Genomic DNA, 17,297 nt, shown 5'->3' on the forward strand with positions numbered 1-17,297 from the left:
AGAAGAATGCTGATATATTTTCAGGGCTAAGTGTTTGGGGGACCAACCCACTCCCCGAAACACCTCTAAATCATACATATTTACCAACCATGTAAAATTAAAGGTATTAGGGAGTAGAGCACGAAATTGATACCCACATTCGGCACCAATTTGCTGGGAGTCTACCTACCTTGCCCAAAACACCTCACAAACAGCAACGCTTGCAAATTATTGAATTTTATAATCAAAATGCGTGCTCTGTTAAGAAAGTTCTTTACGCGCTTCTTCCATTCCACGGATGAAGCTAAATTTTGGCTCAATGGTTACGTAAATAAGCAGAATTGTCGATTTTGGATTGAAGATCAGCCAGAAGCATTGCAAGAGCTACCAATGCATGCAGAAAAAGTCACAGTTTGGTGCGGTTTATGGGCTGCTGGCATCATTGGACCGTACTTCTTCAAAGATGATGCGAATCGTAATGTTAACTGTGAATAGTGAGCGCTACCGTAAGATGATATCCAACTTTTTTTGCTCAAAAAGCAAGAGCTTGACTTGCATGACATGTGGTTTCAACAAGACGGTGAAACCCGTAATTATGGACATATTGAGGCGAGTTCGGTGAACATTTTATCTCACGTTCGGAAGCGGTCAATTGGCGGCCAATCGTGTGATTTAATGCCTTTAGACTATTTTTGGTGGAGATATGTTAATGCTAATGTCTATACAGACATTGAATAATTTATTCGTAAGATACCGGCCGAAATTTCGCAAAGAGTATGCCAAAATTTAACTAAGCGGATGGACCATTTGAAGTTCAGTCACGGTCAACATTTTCAGGAAGTAATCTTCAAACATAAAATTAAATGGACCGTACCAATCAATTCATGCCTTTTATGTGTTTTTTTTAAAGTTTTCCTATAGCTCTTCAAAAATCACCCTTTATAAAGATAGACTACATATAAAATTAGTATTTTTTTTTTTAGAAAACTTGGCCTCTCTCTAAAGACAAAGCAATAAAATTTAATACAAAGTGTTACAACAACATATGTGAATTGTTTCAAAGGCTTGCCAAAAAGTCTGTTGGCATGTTGGTAATGTTTTTGTTTATTGTTTTAGTTACAATAGCATCATTATCCTTTGAAATAATTCTTTTGGGCACCCACATGATATTCACTCGTAAGGGTGAGAACATTTTACACGATTCCTTAAACACTCAACAAATTTGAGTTTCAAAACAAAAATGTCCTATGTATTTATAAAGATATCTCTTTTGCAATTAAGATAGTATATTTTAATAAATAGGAATATTTATTTGTTTTTGCCAAGATCATCATATAAGTGTGTTGCATTTGCTTTAACTTTTAATAAAAGAAATAAAAACCTATTAAAGTCAACAAGAGAAACTTGTGTAAAGTCCCTCTTGCAGTTCATTCGAATTTCCCATGGGCAAAAGTTGTCAAGGACTTGGTAGATTTCTATATTTGCCAACACAACCCACTTCGGAGGCGGCATGGGTCTATTTAGAAGTACACTGAGAAAATAAAATATATTCTTTGTAATTTGCCTGCAAAAAAATTTTAGTCTTTTTTAAAAAAAAAAAAAAGTTTAACTCAAGCACGACTCTTTTATGTAGAGCCACGTTCACGCACAGTCACGCAACAACGCACGACTCACGAGAAAATTACGACTCACGAGAAAATCACGTCTTACGAGGCACTCACGAGTCACGGTTTAACAAATATTTTTCCATGAAGCGAATATTATTATACCCTCCACCATAGGATGGGGGTATACTTATTTCGTCATTCTGTTTGTTACTCCTCGAAATAATCGTCTAAGAACCCATAAAATATATATATTCTTGATCGTCATGACATTTTAAGTCGATCTAGCCATGTCCGTCCGTCCGTCCGTCTACCTATCGAAAGCACGCTAACTGTCGAAGGAGTAAAGCTAGCCATTTAAAATTTTGCACAAACACTACTTATTAGTGTAGATAGGTTGGGATTGTAAATGGACTATATCGGTCCATGTTTTGATATAGCTGCCATATTAACCGAAATGACAGCTAAATAAAATAAATAAAAACATCTTAACATAACGTAGCCTTACGTAACGAAAGGTGACGCAATGTAACCAATTGTAGGAAAATTTAATGTTATACAACGCGTAGCATAAGTTACAGAATGTATTGTAAAATGTAGCGTGACATAACAAAACGGAACGTAACGTAGCATAATAAAACGTAACGTGGAATTACCAAACGGAACGTAGCATTCCCAATTGTTGCGTAGCATTGCCAAATGTTTCATAGCATTACTAAACGTAACGTGGCATTGCCAAACGTAACGTGACATTGCCAAACGTAACGTGGCATTGCCAAACGTAACTTGGTATTACCAAAGGTAAACATTTTAATCTGTTTCCTACTCATATGTGCGTTTTACACCGTACTCGTACTCACTAGTTGTAAGTATGTAAAGCATCAAAAGCCATTGGATAAATCTCGTTGATAAGTCTTTGCGGACTAAAAATCATGATTCAAGTAGCCTGCCAAATGCTTTAACAGCATTACATATTCGCCTAACTTTTCAATACTTTTTTGCTAGGGTATTCTTTGAATAAAAGCATTCATTAACTTAATAGTCTATAAGTGGAGGATTTATCTTTACGGAATCTCAAAAAATATATTAAAAATTACAAAATGTTTAACAACCTGTGATTTTTAACACCTTATTGAAAACCTACCTATATTTTCTATAATAATACCACCTAGCGGGAAACTTGAGAAGGACCCACATTTAGAAACCTTCCATAAGGCCTATAATTCAACCTCAAACAAAGCAAAACAAACTTTAAAAGCCCTTCTACAATTTGCCTCGGTGTGCAATAGCCCAGTAGATAAAACATAGGTTAAACAAAGAGAAATTTTTAAATTTTTGATTGAGTCACGTATGAAGGCCCATTTTCCTCTAGGACGCATAGATTAGGATTTTCAATGAAATTTTAAATTTTTTGATGGAGTCACGAATTATGGCCCATTTCTCTCTAGGACAAATAGTTTAGGAGATACAGCCGTTTTAAGTTTTCCTAATGAAATTTTTAATTTTTTGATGGATTCACGAATTAAGGCCCATTTCCATGTAGGACGTATATTTAGTTTAAGAGATACAGCCATTTTAAGTTTTCCAGCTGAAATTTCGATTTTTAGATTATTTTAAATGAAATTTAAATTTTTTGATGGAGTCACTATTTAAGGCCCATTTCCCCTTAGGATGCATAGTTTAGGAGATACAGCCATTTTAAGATTTCCAACGGCAATCTCGATTTCTTCTACTACTTTTAGATATGAGAAGGGAAGACCTTATATTTTTCGACAAGCCTTATATTTTTTGACAAGCCTTGTTAAATAGCAAGGTGTAGGGAAGGTCTCCGGCATGTCTTGTGTCTCCAAAGTAAAGCCTTTTAGAAGCAGCTTTTACTCCTGAACTTATGAAGTACCACTTTTGTATACCCTCCACCATAGGTAGGGGTATACTCATCCCGTCATTCCTTTTGTAACACATCGCAATATTGATGAGACCCAACAAAGTATATATATTCTTGATCGTCTCGAAGTCATGTCCGTCCGTCTGTCGGAGGGACGCTAACTTTCGAAGGAATAAAGCTAGGCGTAGTAGTTCGGTCGGAATTATAAATGGACCATATCGGATCATGTTTTCATATAGCTCCCATATAAACCGATCTCAGATATTCCAACAACTAAGCCAAGTATGGTCTATATTCATAACCTGATACAGCTCCAATATGCACCGATCTCCCAATTATACTTGAGCTCCTATAGAAAGCAATTTTTATCCTTTTCCTAAAATTTTGCACAATGACTTCTATTATGGTCTTCGTCCTACGTGCCAAGTATGGTCTGAATCGGTCTATAACCTGATATAGCTCCCATATATACCGATCTCCCGATTATACTTCTTAAGCACCTATAGGGCGCAATTCTTATTCGATTTTGCTGAAATTTTGCATGCAATGACTTCTACTATGGTCTTCATGGTACGTGCGGTCTAAATCGGTTCATAACCTGATATAGCTCCCCTATACACCGATCGACCGATTTTACTTCTTGAGCTCCTACAGAAAACAATTTTTATCGGATTTTACTGAAATTTTGCACAGTGACTTTTACTATGGTCTCCATCGTACGTGCCAAGTATGGTCAGAATTGGTCTATAACCTGATATAGCTCCCCTATACACCGATCTACCGATTATACTTCTTGAGCCCCCATAGGGCGCAATTCTTAACCGATTTTGCTGAAATTTTGCACTATGACTTGTACTATGGTCTCCATCATACCAGCCAAGTATGATCTGAATCGGTCTATAAACTGATATTGCTCCCCTATACACCACTCTCCCGATTATACTGTCCCCTATAGAGCGGCCGAACTTTCTTTTCGACCCCATTCTGCAGCCAGGTCTTGCTAAAATAAAACCACGGAGGCTACCGTGGCACAGAGGTTGGCATGTCCCCCTATGAAGCCGAACTCCTGGGTTCAAATCCAGGTGTGAACATCAGAAAAATTTTCTGCGGTGGTTATCTCCTTATTAATGCTGGCTAAATTTTGTGAGGTATCCTGCCATGTTAAAACTTCTCTACCAAGCTGTGTCGCTATGCGGCACGCCGTTCGGACTTGGCATAAAAAAGGAGGCACTCATTGATATGAGAGATATGAGAAATCCCCTGTTCCTTAGTGGAATGTTCATGGAAAATTTAGTAGTTTAGTACTTCTTATTGATGCAGGGCATTGGCTGTTGCAAATGGGCCATTTGGTCCTGTTCCTTAGTGGAATGTATTGTACATGGGAAATTTAGTAACAATCTTTTAAACAAAATCGTTATTTTGTTTCTCACAGTGTCAATGCAATCATCCCCATTAATCAAACGAGTGGGAGTTTTAGTTGACAGATAGATACATCTTTCTCATAGGACATAGCAGCAAAAAGTCTACATAATTAAAGTACATCAGATTACGCGCAATAGAATAGTGGAATGAATGTACTTGGATAGATTGACGGCTGACTGACTGACTGACTGGCTAGCTGAATGGCTAGGCACTGGCCTGGTGCAAAGCAAATATGAATGAAAGCTTGCTGGCAAGCAGGCAGGCAGGCAGGCAGGCAGCTGACAAGCAACCCCAAGAATCCTTTACTAACGTCTCTCACAATTTTATTTTCATTAAATGTCACCGAATGCAAAATAACACCAAGAGCAGCAACAGAAAAAAAAAATTGATTCAAATTCCAGACTTGAATAAAAATGCAAGGCAATATGCCACCCAATGCAGAATTGCATTCTTCGAAGGCTGAAATAAAGGCTAGGGTGGTTTTTTACAACGTAACGATTTTTCCTGCTTTCTAAAAAGAGACAAAATCTTTGGGGTCAGGTTGGGGCAGAAAGCCGTCAGAGAGGGAGGGTGTTTTGCAGTTATTTTGTGTAGAGACTTGAAGACTTCCACAAGAGTCCACAATGTTTTAGGGTTTAGATGAAAGCAGACTATGAAGCGAAAGGCTAGCCAGCCAGGCGCTGAATGGGAATTGCATTTTTGCACTTTTCTTTGAGTGCTGGAATGTTTATTTTGATGCATGTTTCTAGTTGAAGAGGCAGCTATGGCTGCCGCTGATGCAGCTCCCCTGCCACTTTTGATGTTGATTCTCTACCCCATTATTATGGGTGTTGTTTCCATTCAACTCTTTCTTGTTTATGATGTCGTCGTCATTGTCGTCGCGTCATCATCATACAAGTCATTACCATTAACAACCGTGTTCAACACGAACCTAAATAGCGAAAAATTTTCCCCTGCTTTAATTATTCTTTTGATTATCAACATTGTGCCACGAATACAGTAGCAGTGTTGAGGGAGAAGAGCAATATTTAATAAAAAAAAATGGGGAAAATTTTTTTTTAATTTTGCTACTTGAAAAAGATTAATTTGCTAATTTGTATGTTGGAAACTTAGAAACAAAAATAATTAAAACAAGTAAGAGAGCGCCGGGCCGATCCCTCCAACATGGATCGCATTTGTCGAGTTCTATGCGCGGTATCTCGATCGTGGGTCTTGACTTCTTGAGCCTCTAGAGGGCGCAATTCTAATCCGATTGGAATGAAATTGTGCACGACACGTTTTGTTATGATATCCAACAACTGTGCCAAGTATGATTCAAATCGGTTCATAACCTGATATAGCTGCCATATAAACCGATCTTGGGTCTTGACTTCTTGAGCCTCTAGAGGGTGCAATTCTAATCCGATTGGAATGAAATTTTGCACGACACGTTTTGTTATGATATCCAACAACTGTGCCAAGTATGATTCAAATCGGTTCATAACCTGATATAGCTGCCATATAAACCGATCTTGAGTCTTGACTTCTTGAGCCTCTAGAGGGCGCAATTTTAATCCGATTAGAATGAAATTTTGCACGACACGTTTTGTTATGACTTCCAACAACTGTGCCAAGTTTGGCTCAAATCGGTTCATAACCTAATATAGCTGCCATATAAACCGATCTTCGGTCTTGACTTCTTGAGCCTCTAGAGGGCGCAATTCTTATCCGATTTGACTGAAATTTTGCACGTGGTGTTTTGTTATGACTTCCAACAACTGTGCCAAGTATGGTTCAAATCGGTCTATAACCTGATATAGCTGCCATATAAACCGATCTTGAGTCTTGACTTCTTGAGCCTCTAGAGGGTGCAATTCTTATCCGATTGGAATGAAATTTTGCACGACACGTTTTGTTATGATATCCAACAACTGTGCCAAGTATTGCTTAAATCGGTCCATAACCTGATATAACTGCCATATAAACCGATCTTAGGTCTTGAGTTCTTCAGCCTCTAGAGGACGCAATTCCTATCCGATTGGAATGAAATTTTGCACGACACGTTTTGTTATGATATCCAACAACTGTGCCAAGTATTGCTCAAATCGGTTCATAACCTGATATAACTGCCATATAAACCGATCTTAGGTCTTGAGTTCTTCAGCCTCTAGAGGACGCAATTCCTATCCGATTTGACTGAAATTTTGCACGTGGTGTTTTGTTATGACTTCCAACAATTGTGCCAAGTATGGTTCAAATCGGTTCATAACCTGATATAGCTGCCATATAAACCGATCTTGGTTCTTGACTTCTTGAGCCTCTAGAGGGTGCAATTCTTATTTGATTGGAATGAAATTTTGCACCATGCGGTTTGTTATGATATCCAACAACTGTGCCATGTATGGCTCAAATTGGTCCATGTTTTGACATAGCTGCCATATAAACCGATCGTGGGTCTTGACTTCTTGAGCCTCTAGAGGGCGCAATTCTTATCCGATTGGAATGAAGTTTTGCACGACACGTTTTGTTATGACATGCAACAACTGTGCCAAGTATGGTTCAAATCGGTCTATAACCTGATATAGCTGCCATATAAACCGACTTTGGGTCTTGACTTCATGAGCCTCTAGAGGGCACAATTCTTATCCGATTGGAATGAAATTTTGCACGATGCGGTTTGTTATGATATCCAACAACTGTGCCATGTATGGCTCAAATCAGTCTATTACCTGATATAGCTGCTATATAAACCGATCTTGGGTCTTGACTTCTTCAGCCTCTAGAGGGCGCAATTGTTATCCGATTTGCCTAAAATTTTGTATGACGGATCCTCTCATAACCATCAACAAATGTTGAATGGCTGAACTTTGCACGCTTTTACTTGTGAAAAACTCAAATATGATAGTTAAATTTACGAGAAAGATTTCCAGCCATAAAAGATCATGTTGATCAATGTTCCCAACAGGCATGGCTAATACAGTTGACAATTGTATGGTATATGGAAAATTAGTGTTGGTATTTTTCCCTGTACAACTCAGTTTCCGAGCACTTTGTTTTCGCAGATTGTTTGAAACAGTGCATCTTAAACCATCAACATAATGATAAACTTGAACTTAATATCCCACCCTATGAAGAAGGTTATAAACTTCTTCATACAAAAAAAACAACATTCTTAGAGAACTCTTTACTCGCTCTTCTCATTGCTTCTTCATATCTTGTTTTTATACACAATCCAACCACTGTGCAACGAGAAAAGCTACAATGTTGGGTGGTATCCCACATATTATGATTAGAATCAAACTAAGCAAACTTCTCAACTCCTGCAACTTCAGATTTTGCATTATTAACAACATGCAGTAGAAGAAGAAGAAGAAGAACGCTGTGTGACAGCTATGAGCACTCTGTCTAGCCGTTGGTGTTGAATATGCCATTCAAGTGAGGCATAGAGCTAAGAAGCGACAGAGTCGCTCAAGCAGGAAGGTTGTCAGCAAGCAGACACTTCTTTATTTTACTTTATGAGAATATTCATTCATTCAAATTTATTTGGACTGCCTGGTATCAGTTCGCTCTCGCACACAAGTATCCAATGGCAATGATATCCACACAAACAATTCATTCATGTTTATTTTATTTCAGATAAATGTTACAACATCGCCAACCCTTCAGCATAGCAAGAAAAGGCAACATCTCAATGGATTTAATCATTTGCCAGAGTTGCCATAACATTTACATTTTAGCTTATGCTCTTTCTCTCCCATTATCTCTCTCCTTTGAGCAGTAACTCCAGGACTTCGAAAATAACCTCTTTCGTCATTCACTGGTTTTGACGAGACGGACAGAGATTCGAGTCCAATGCCCTGCCTACCTTTTACGTGTCTACTTCAGCTATTACAATGCGTTGGCTGCTTGTTTGGCATTGTTCTCATTCTAGTGTTTCCCCTCCACATTTAGGCTTTTAAAGTTCTGTCTGCAACAGCAACGACAGCTTTTAGATGTAGTGATTGTGCTGCGAAATCGTTGAGAATGGAAAGGAACAATAAAATAACACTTGCATGGAAATCTAAAAGATATTAAAGATTTCTATTTGACTGACTTTGAGAATAAAAAAACAATCACTAAAAATGCATGGCAGTTCATCAGGGAGCAGTCAACGGTTTTTAGAGATGGAAAACGGAATAAAAACTCAATATTTACCGATTTAGTTTTGTTGAATATAAAAAAAAACTTTATAGTGCTTATTTTTTGCATAGAAATTTGAAAAAATTTGAAGTCAAAGCCGACCTTTTGATACCCTACACCACCACATTGGGTACGCAGACCAAGTCGTCGAAACTAAACATTTACTAAACTTCGAAATCCGGACTTGTTGCCCGCAATTACTTTTTGGGCAACCCAATATATCAAGCTCCACAGTCTTGAGGACCCAATGGTGGTGGGAAGTCCCCTAGACAGTTGATCCCGAATGTTGATGTGAGATTCATGGTCTACTCCCAAATACCCCTCATTTGAGCTTCATTTGCGCCCCCCCCCTAGGGAGGATACCCAATTTTTTTTTTTTAGGTTACTATGAGAGAACACAAAACAAAAATCGCTTAAATCGCACTACCCAACTCCGAGATTTGGCGTTTTTGAGAATTGGGGTGAGGGGGAGGGTCCGCTCCCCCTTCAGATATCAAAAAATATCTGATATCACCATCAGTGAAAATTTCAAGAAAATAGGTTCAGCCGTTTTTGAGTCTATAAGGAACACACAAACAAACAAACCTACAAACACAAAATGATTTTTATATACATATAAGATAGGCAACTATAGCAGCTACATCCAAATATGGATGTAGCTTGCACCAAATTCGACAAGGATATTGAATGGTATAATAAATAAAGTCAGTGTTCAATTTTGTGCAATAGAGCAAAATATTAGTTTTTTTGAGAGCTATATAGGAGTCGAATCTCGCGCCTAGCATACATCACTAAGCAATCTTCAAGAAGGATATCGAGGGGCCTAACACAACTCACTGTACTAAGTTTTAGCGAAATCGGACTAAGAAATACGCCTTTTATGAGTCCAAGACCTTAAATCGAGATCGGTCTATATAGCAGCTATACCCTAATCTGTACAGATCGGGGCCAAATTGAAGAGGGATGTCGAGTATCCTAACACAACTCACTGTCCCAAATTTCACCAAAAACCGGATAATAAATATGGCTAAGACCTTAAACCGGCAGATCGGTTTGTATAGGGACTATATCAAGATATAGTCCGATATGGCTCATCTTCAAACTTCACCCGCTTATGGACAAAAAAAATCTGAATCAAAGTTTCAGCTCAATATCTCAATTTTTAAAAACTGTAGCGTGTTTTAATAGACAAACAGACGGACATGGCTAGATGTCCTTCGATGTTCACGCTGATCAAGAATATATATACTTTATAGGGTCGGAAATAGATATTTCGATGCATTGCCAATAATAAAAAAAATAACAACAAAAAAATAAAATAACAAAAAAAATATAAATAATAAAAAATAAATTGAAAAATATAAAAAAAAAAATAATAAAAATATAAAAAATATAAAAAAAAATAATAAAAATATAAAAAAAAATAATAAAAAAAAATATTCAAAAAAATATTAAAAAAAAATTTAAAAAAAAAATTTTTGAAAATTAATATTAAAATTTTATAAATAAAATGTATAGAAATAAAAATAAAATAAAAAATTAAATTAAAAAAAAAATAAAATAAACAAAAATAAAATAAACAAAAATAAATATTAAAAATTAAACATTAAAATATAAAAAACAAAAATTAAAAAAAAATATAAAATAAAATATAAAAAAAAATACAATATAAAAAATATAATATAAAAAATATAATATAAAAAAAATAATATAAAAAATATAATATAAAAAATAAAATATAATAAATGAAATATAAAAAATAAAATATGAAAAATAAAATTTAAAAATATTGGGTTGCCCAAAAAGTAATTGCGGATTTTTTAAAAGAAAGTAAATGCATTTTTAATAAAACTTAGAATGAACTTTAATCAAATATACTTTTTTTACACTTTTTTTTTTAAAGCAAGCTAAAAGTAACAGCTGATAAGTGACAGAAGAAAGAATGCAATTACAGAGTCACAAGCTGTGAAAAAATTTGTCAACGACGACTATATGAAAAATCCGCAATTACTTTTTGGGCAACCCAATATAAAATAAAATAAAAAAATAGACTTAAAAAAAATTTATAAAAAAATAAAATTTTATAAAAAAATTAAATTTTATAAAAAAATAAAATTTTATAAAAAAGAAAAAATTTATAAAAAAAAATAAAATTTTATAAAATAAATAAAATTAAAAAAAAAAAATAAAATATTATACAAAAATAAAAATTTTTCCTGATTTTTCGAACATCTTCCAGCTCGAGATCATATTCAAAGCTTTCTATTCAAAGAATAGCAGAGCAAAGAAATTAAAAAATGTTGAACAAGTGTGTGTTGTTATTCAAAACACTTTAACTGGCTAGTGTATCATGATTTCCGATACGCCATGTAACTTCATCAGAACTTTGATTATTGAATAGTATGTATCGGAATAGTGGAAGTAAGGCTTTCTTCTCTCTTGCTGTGCTAAGGAGAGTTAGAGGACTTATTGAGGCCTGTTTCCGTACTCAAAAGTCTTTGGGTATGTGGGGCACCTAAATCAATTTGGCAATGGTGTTGATAAAGATACATGGTGTATCAGAAATCATGATCCATCATGCCAGTCAAAGTGTTTTCAGTGATAACAAACACTTGCCCAATTTTTATGATTTCTTTGCTATGCTGTTCTTTGAACAGAAAGAATTGAATATGATATCGAGCTGAAAGATGATCGAAAAATCACGAAATGATTTTAAAGATCAAAATAAAAGGGGTAAAAAATAAAATTTTATAAGAAAAACAATAAAATTTTATAAAAAAAAATTAAATTAAAAAAAATAATAAAATTTTATAAAAAAATATTTTAATAAAAAAGTTATATATTTATATAAAAAATTAAATTTTATAAAAAAAAATAAAATTTTATAAAAAAAATAAAGTTTTATAAAAAACATAAAAAAAAAAATTATAAAAAAAAATAAAATTTTATAAAAAAAAATAAAATTAAAAAAAATCATATTTTATAAAAAAATAAATTTTAATAAAAAAGGAATGTTTTATAAAAAAAAACAAAATTTTATAAAAAAAAATAAAATTTTATAAAAAACATAAAATTTTGTAAAAAAAAAATTATAAAAATAAATAAAATTTTATAAAAAAAATAAAATTAACAAAAAATCATATTTTATAAAAAAAATAAATTTTAATAAAAAAGTAATGTTTTATAAAAAAATTAAAATTTATAAAAAAAATAAAATTTTATAAAAAAAATATAATTTATAAAAAAAAAATAAAATTTTATAAAAAATAAAATTTTATAAAAAAATAAATTTTTATAAACAAAAATAAAATTTTATAAACAAAAATAAAATTTTATTAAAAAAATTAAATTTAAAAAAAATTATTTTCAATAATTCGTCAATCAATAGCAAAAATGTCTGCTGCAATTGTTAACAGAGATTGTGTTTGATTTCTTTTTTTTTTAAATCAGTTACAGCGGTCAAAAAAAGTATTCATCATTAGCAAAATTGATAATAAATTCACTTATTTTGGGTAATTGAAGAAAATTTAAAGTAAACAAATAATGCAGTTTTATGCAATAGTTTATTTTTTGTAATATGTTTTAAAATAAATTCAAAAAATAAATTTAATTAGCGCAAAAAATGCAATTTTATATAATAACACCAAAAACAGAACAAAAAAAGTATTCATCATTGATGTGCTATCATCAAAATCAAATTCAAATATTATTTGGGAATCCCCCTTTTCTGTTTTATTTAGTAAAGGAGGCTTTGCCCTTGACAGCAAATATTTAATTTCATTGAAAATATAGTTTTTGTCAAAATGGGTCGTAAGCAAAACGAGGTTTCTGATGAGGTAAAAGTTTTGATAATAAAACACCACAGGAATGGTTTAACTCAAAAAACTATCAGTGAAATATTAAATAGACCACGATCTACTATACAATCCATCATCAGAAAGTGGACAGAAACGAAAACTGTTGACAATAAACCAAGATCTGGTCGACCAAAAGCACTTTCAGTTGGAGATGTGCGTTGGCTAGTGCGGCAAGTTCAGAAAACTCCGAAGACAAATGCGACCATTCTTCGTAAAAACACTATGGAATATTTAGGGAAGGAAGTTACTACACAAACAATTCGAAATACACTCAAAAGGCATAGTTACAGAGGAAGAACTGCACGTAAGAAGCCCTTTATAAATAAAATAAACCGAGTGAAAAGGCTAAACTTCGCAAAAATGTATGTAAAACAGCCCGAATCATTTTGGAAAACAGTCATTTTTGCAGACGAGAGCAAGTTTAATCTTTTTGGGTGCGATGGAAAGGTCATAGTGTACAGAAAACCAAATACAGAGCTTGAAGAACGAAACACAGTTGCTACTGTAAAACATGGTGGAGGTGGTTTAATGGTTTGGGGGTGTATGGCGGCTTCAGGAGCGGGAAATCTTGAAATTATTAATGGAGTAATGGATCATAAGTATTACATTGACATTTTAAAGAGGAATTTAAAAGATAGTGCTGTAAAACTTGGGCTTGGTAATAACTTTCAATATTATCAAGATAATGACCCCAAACATTCTGCTTTAAATACCAAGATGTGGATGCTGTATAACTGCCCCAAAGTCATTAAAACTCCTCCTCAAAGTCCCGACTTGAACCCAATTGAACATCTTTGGGAACATCTCGAACGCAAATTGAGAACGCGCAATTTTTCGAGCAAGAGTCAAATGCAACAGGTGATAATGGAGGAATGGACTAATATAGACCAAAATATAACCGCTAAATTAGTCCAATCGATGTCAAACCGTTTAAAAGAAGTTATAAGACGCGGTGGTCGAATAACAAAGTATTAATTTTTTTAAATTATGTTATTTATTTTTTTGTTTTTTTGCAATGATGAATACTTTTTTTGTTTAATTTTTTGTGTTCAGCTGTAAAATGGCCCTTTTTGTTCCAATAAATACTATTTTTTTCTTTAAAAACAATGAAATTGTGTACATATATATCACACAAGCACTACTGCATCATTAGTTTAATATGTTTTTATTCCAATTGTCTTTTGTAGACTTATTAAAAAAAAAACATTGAATGATGAATACTTTTTTTGACCGCTGTATAAACATTTTGCATATATTTTGGGCAAATTGCCTTATTTTTTCATCAAGATGACAAACATTTTAATTATTTGCACATTCAGCTTCACTGAATTTCCTCTCAAGTCAATATTTTATAATATCATATCAATCATCTATTGTGTCATTTTTAACATCAATTTGATTTTTCAATATCATAATTTTTTGTCATTTATTATTTCACAATACGCTGTGCTTTTAGCGATAATTGCTGTAGCAAATTCATAATAAATCATTTTTGCCATGGCATCATCACGTTATATGACAATTTTGAACTCATGTATAAATTGATTTTAAGATTTCATTTAATGAGGGAACGTCTCTACATCATAGTCTGTCCCAAACACCATTATATCTGATATACGCCCATAACTGAAGAACATTAGACACTACATCTGCACTATTTACCCATTCATTGGATTGCAATGATATAATGATGGCGATTAAGCAAGTTTTGGTACAGATATTGCAAAAGTGAATTGAAGCAGAAAATTATACAAAAACAAGTAAAAGGGTGCTAATTTCGGCCGGGCCGAATCTTGGGAACCCACCACCATGGATTCTGCTAAAAATTTATACAAACGAAATTTAGTTGAAGGGCATAATTTTTATTGTACATACCAAGCTTTTGTCAAACCAGCAAGGATAATCGAGAGACCGGTTTATATGGGAGCTATATCAGGTTATAGATCGATTTGGACCATACTTAACACAGTTGTTGGAGTTCACAAGAGAACACCATGTGCAAAATTTAGGCCAAATCGGATGAAAACCGCGGCTTCCAGGGTCTCAAGAAGTAAAATCGGGAGATCGGTTCATATGGGAGCTATACAAGGTTATAGACCGATTTGGACCGTACTTGACACAGTTGTTGGAGGTCATAGCAGAATGCAATGTGCAAAATTTCTGCCAAATCGGATGAAAATTGTGGCTTCCAGGGTCTCAAGAAGTAAAATCGGGAGATCGGTTCATATGGGAGCTACACCAGGTTATAGGCCGTTTTGGACCGTACTTGACACAGTTGTTGAAGGTCACAAGAGAACACCATGTGCAAAATTTAGGCCAAATCGGATGTAAATTGTGGCTTTCAGGGTCTCAAGTAGTAAAATCGGGAGATCGGTTCATATGGGAGCTAAACCATTTTGAAGACCGATTTGGACCGTACTTAACTCGGTTGTTGGAGGTCATAGCAGAATTCAATGTGCAAAATTTCATCCAAATCGAATGAAAATTGCGGCTTCCAAGGGATCAAGAAGTCAAATCGGGAGAGCGGTGTATATGGGAGCTATATCCAAATCTGAACCGATATGGCCCATTTGCAAACCCCATAGACCTACATCAATATTAAGTATATGTGCAAAATTTCAATCGTGCAGCTTTACGCGTTCAACCGTCTATTTTTCAACAGACGGACGGAGAGGGCTAGATCGAATCAGAATTTCGAGAGGATCCGGAATATATATACTTCATGGGGTCGCAGATCACTATTTCGATGTTTTACAAATGGAATGACTAGATTAGTATACCCCCATCCTATGTTGGTGGGTATAAAAAAAGTAGGTTAGGTAAGGCTGGCAGTCCTTTACAGACTCAGACAATTTTAAGTCCATTGTGATACCAAAGTAGCGACAGCCCAAGGCTTCTGGCGGGAATCGAACCCACGACCCCTGCACTGGTAATCCAAACACGCTACCAACTTGGCTACCGGGACGCCCTACAAAAAAGTTGGACATCCACTACATCGTCGGGCGGCTAGGGACACAAGGAGTCAAATCACGGTTTATATATCCGCATACCAAATTTCAGTCAATACGGGCCAAAATTGTGGTTTTGGGGGGGCACAAGAACGATAATCGGGGAAACGGTTTATATAAGGACTTTTCCAATTTTCAACCTATCCGAGGCGTATTTGGTTTTAGAAACAAGGACACCTCTCGACAGACGAAGATTACACTATACACGGCACTGATACTATCCGTGTTGTCATTTGGTTCTGAGGCATGGGTACTTGTGAAAGCAGGCAGTGCTTGGAGTATTTGAGAGAAAGATTCTTCGTAAAATATATGGAACAGTTTGCGTTAATGGAGAATATGGGCGACATATGAACCACGAGCTGTATGACGACGATAGCATAGTTACACGCATCAAATACAACACCTGTGTTGGCTAGGTCATGTTAACTGAATGGATGAAGAAGCCCCAGCAAAGAAGTCTTTTGAAGGCAAACACGGTGGTACACACAAACCGGGAAGACCAAAAGCCCGATGAAAAGATCAAGTGGTGGGAGACACCTCGAAACTTGATGTCAGAAATTTTAGAATGAGCGCAGAAGATAGAGGCGATTAGAACGCTGTTCTACGTTCGGCTAGTGGAACAAATGTTTTGTCATAGCCAATTAAAGAATGTAAGTAATATCAGGTTATTGACCGATTTGAACCATATTTGGCACAGTGGTTAGAAAGAAAACAAGTCATTCAAATTTTTCAGCCAAATCGGATAAGAATAGCGCCCTCTAGTGGCTCAAGAAGTCAAGATACAAGTTCGGTTTATATGAAGAAGTCCATATCCCAGATCGGTTAATATGGTAGCATTATTAAGTTACCCAACTGCTAGTGTCCGACGTTGGCGGCGAAAAGGATACCGCAGAACCAATCAATGATGATGCTATACAATGTTTACCTCCTAGTCAGAATGAGGTCCAAGTGGCAGTGACCCGACTAAGGAACAACAAGGCAACAGGAGCCGACGGGTTACCCGCCGAACTATATAAGACCGGAGGCGACACGCTGTGAAAGATTAAAATCAAAAGAATTGCGCCCTCTTGTGGCTCAAGGAGTCAAGACCCAAGATCGGCGGCTTATATGGCAGCTATATCAAAACATGGAGCCATATGGCCCATTGACAATCCCAACCGATCTACACTAATAAGAAGTAATAAAAATGGCTTGCCCAAAATGTCACAATTTTGCAAAACTTGGAGAGGATTCCTTCGAAAACTAGGTAAATTGAAGGTAAATCTAAACAAATGTTTTAATCTTTACCCCTGACAAATAGTATGCATATATTACAAATATCTATTCAATTATGTATCTAAACTAAATTTAATTAATTATTAATAATTAGGCTACAGGTGTTAAA

The 17,297-nt window shown here is 34.9% G+C and overlaps 1 protein-coding gene across 12 annotated transcripts in view; it reads right to left on the reverse strand.

Annotated features, from left to right (window-relative positions):
- The window catches only part of LOC106094298 (translational regulator orb2), a 131,077-nt gene that overhangs the window by 75,119 nt on the left and 38,661 nt on the right, over positions 1 to 17,297 (reverse strand). The window lies entirely within an intron of this gene.

The sequence above is a fragment of the Stomoxys calcitrans genome, chromosome 1 (genome assembly GCF_963082655.1).
Source record: "Stomoxys calcitrans chromosome 1, idStoCalc2.1, whole genome shotgun sequence".
Lineage (NCBI taxonomy): Eukaryota > Metazoa > Arthropoda > Insecta > Diptera > Muscidae > Stomoxys > Stomoxys calcitrans.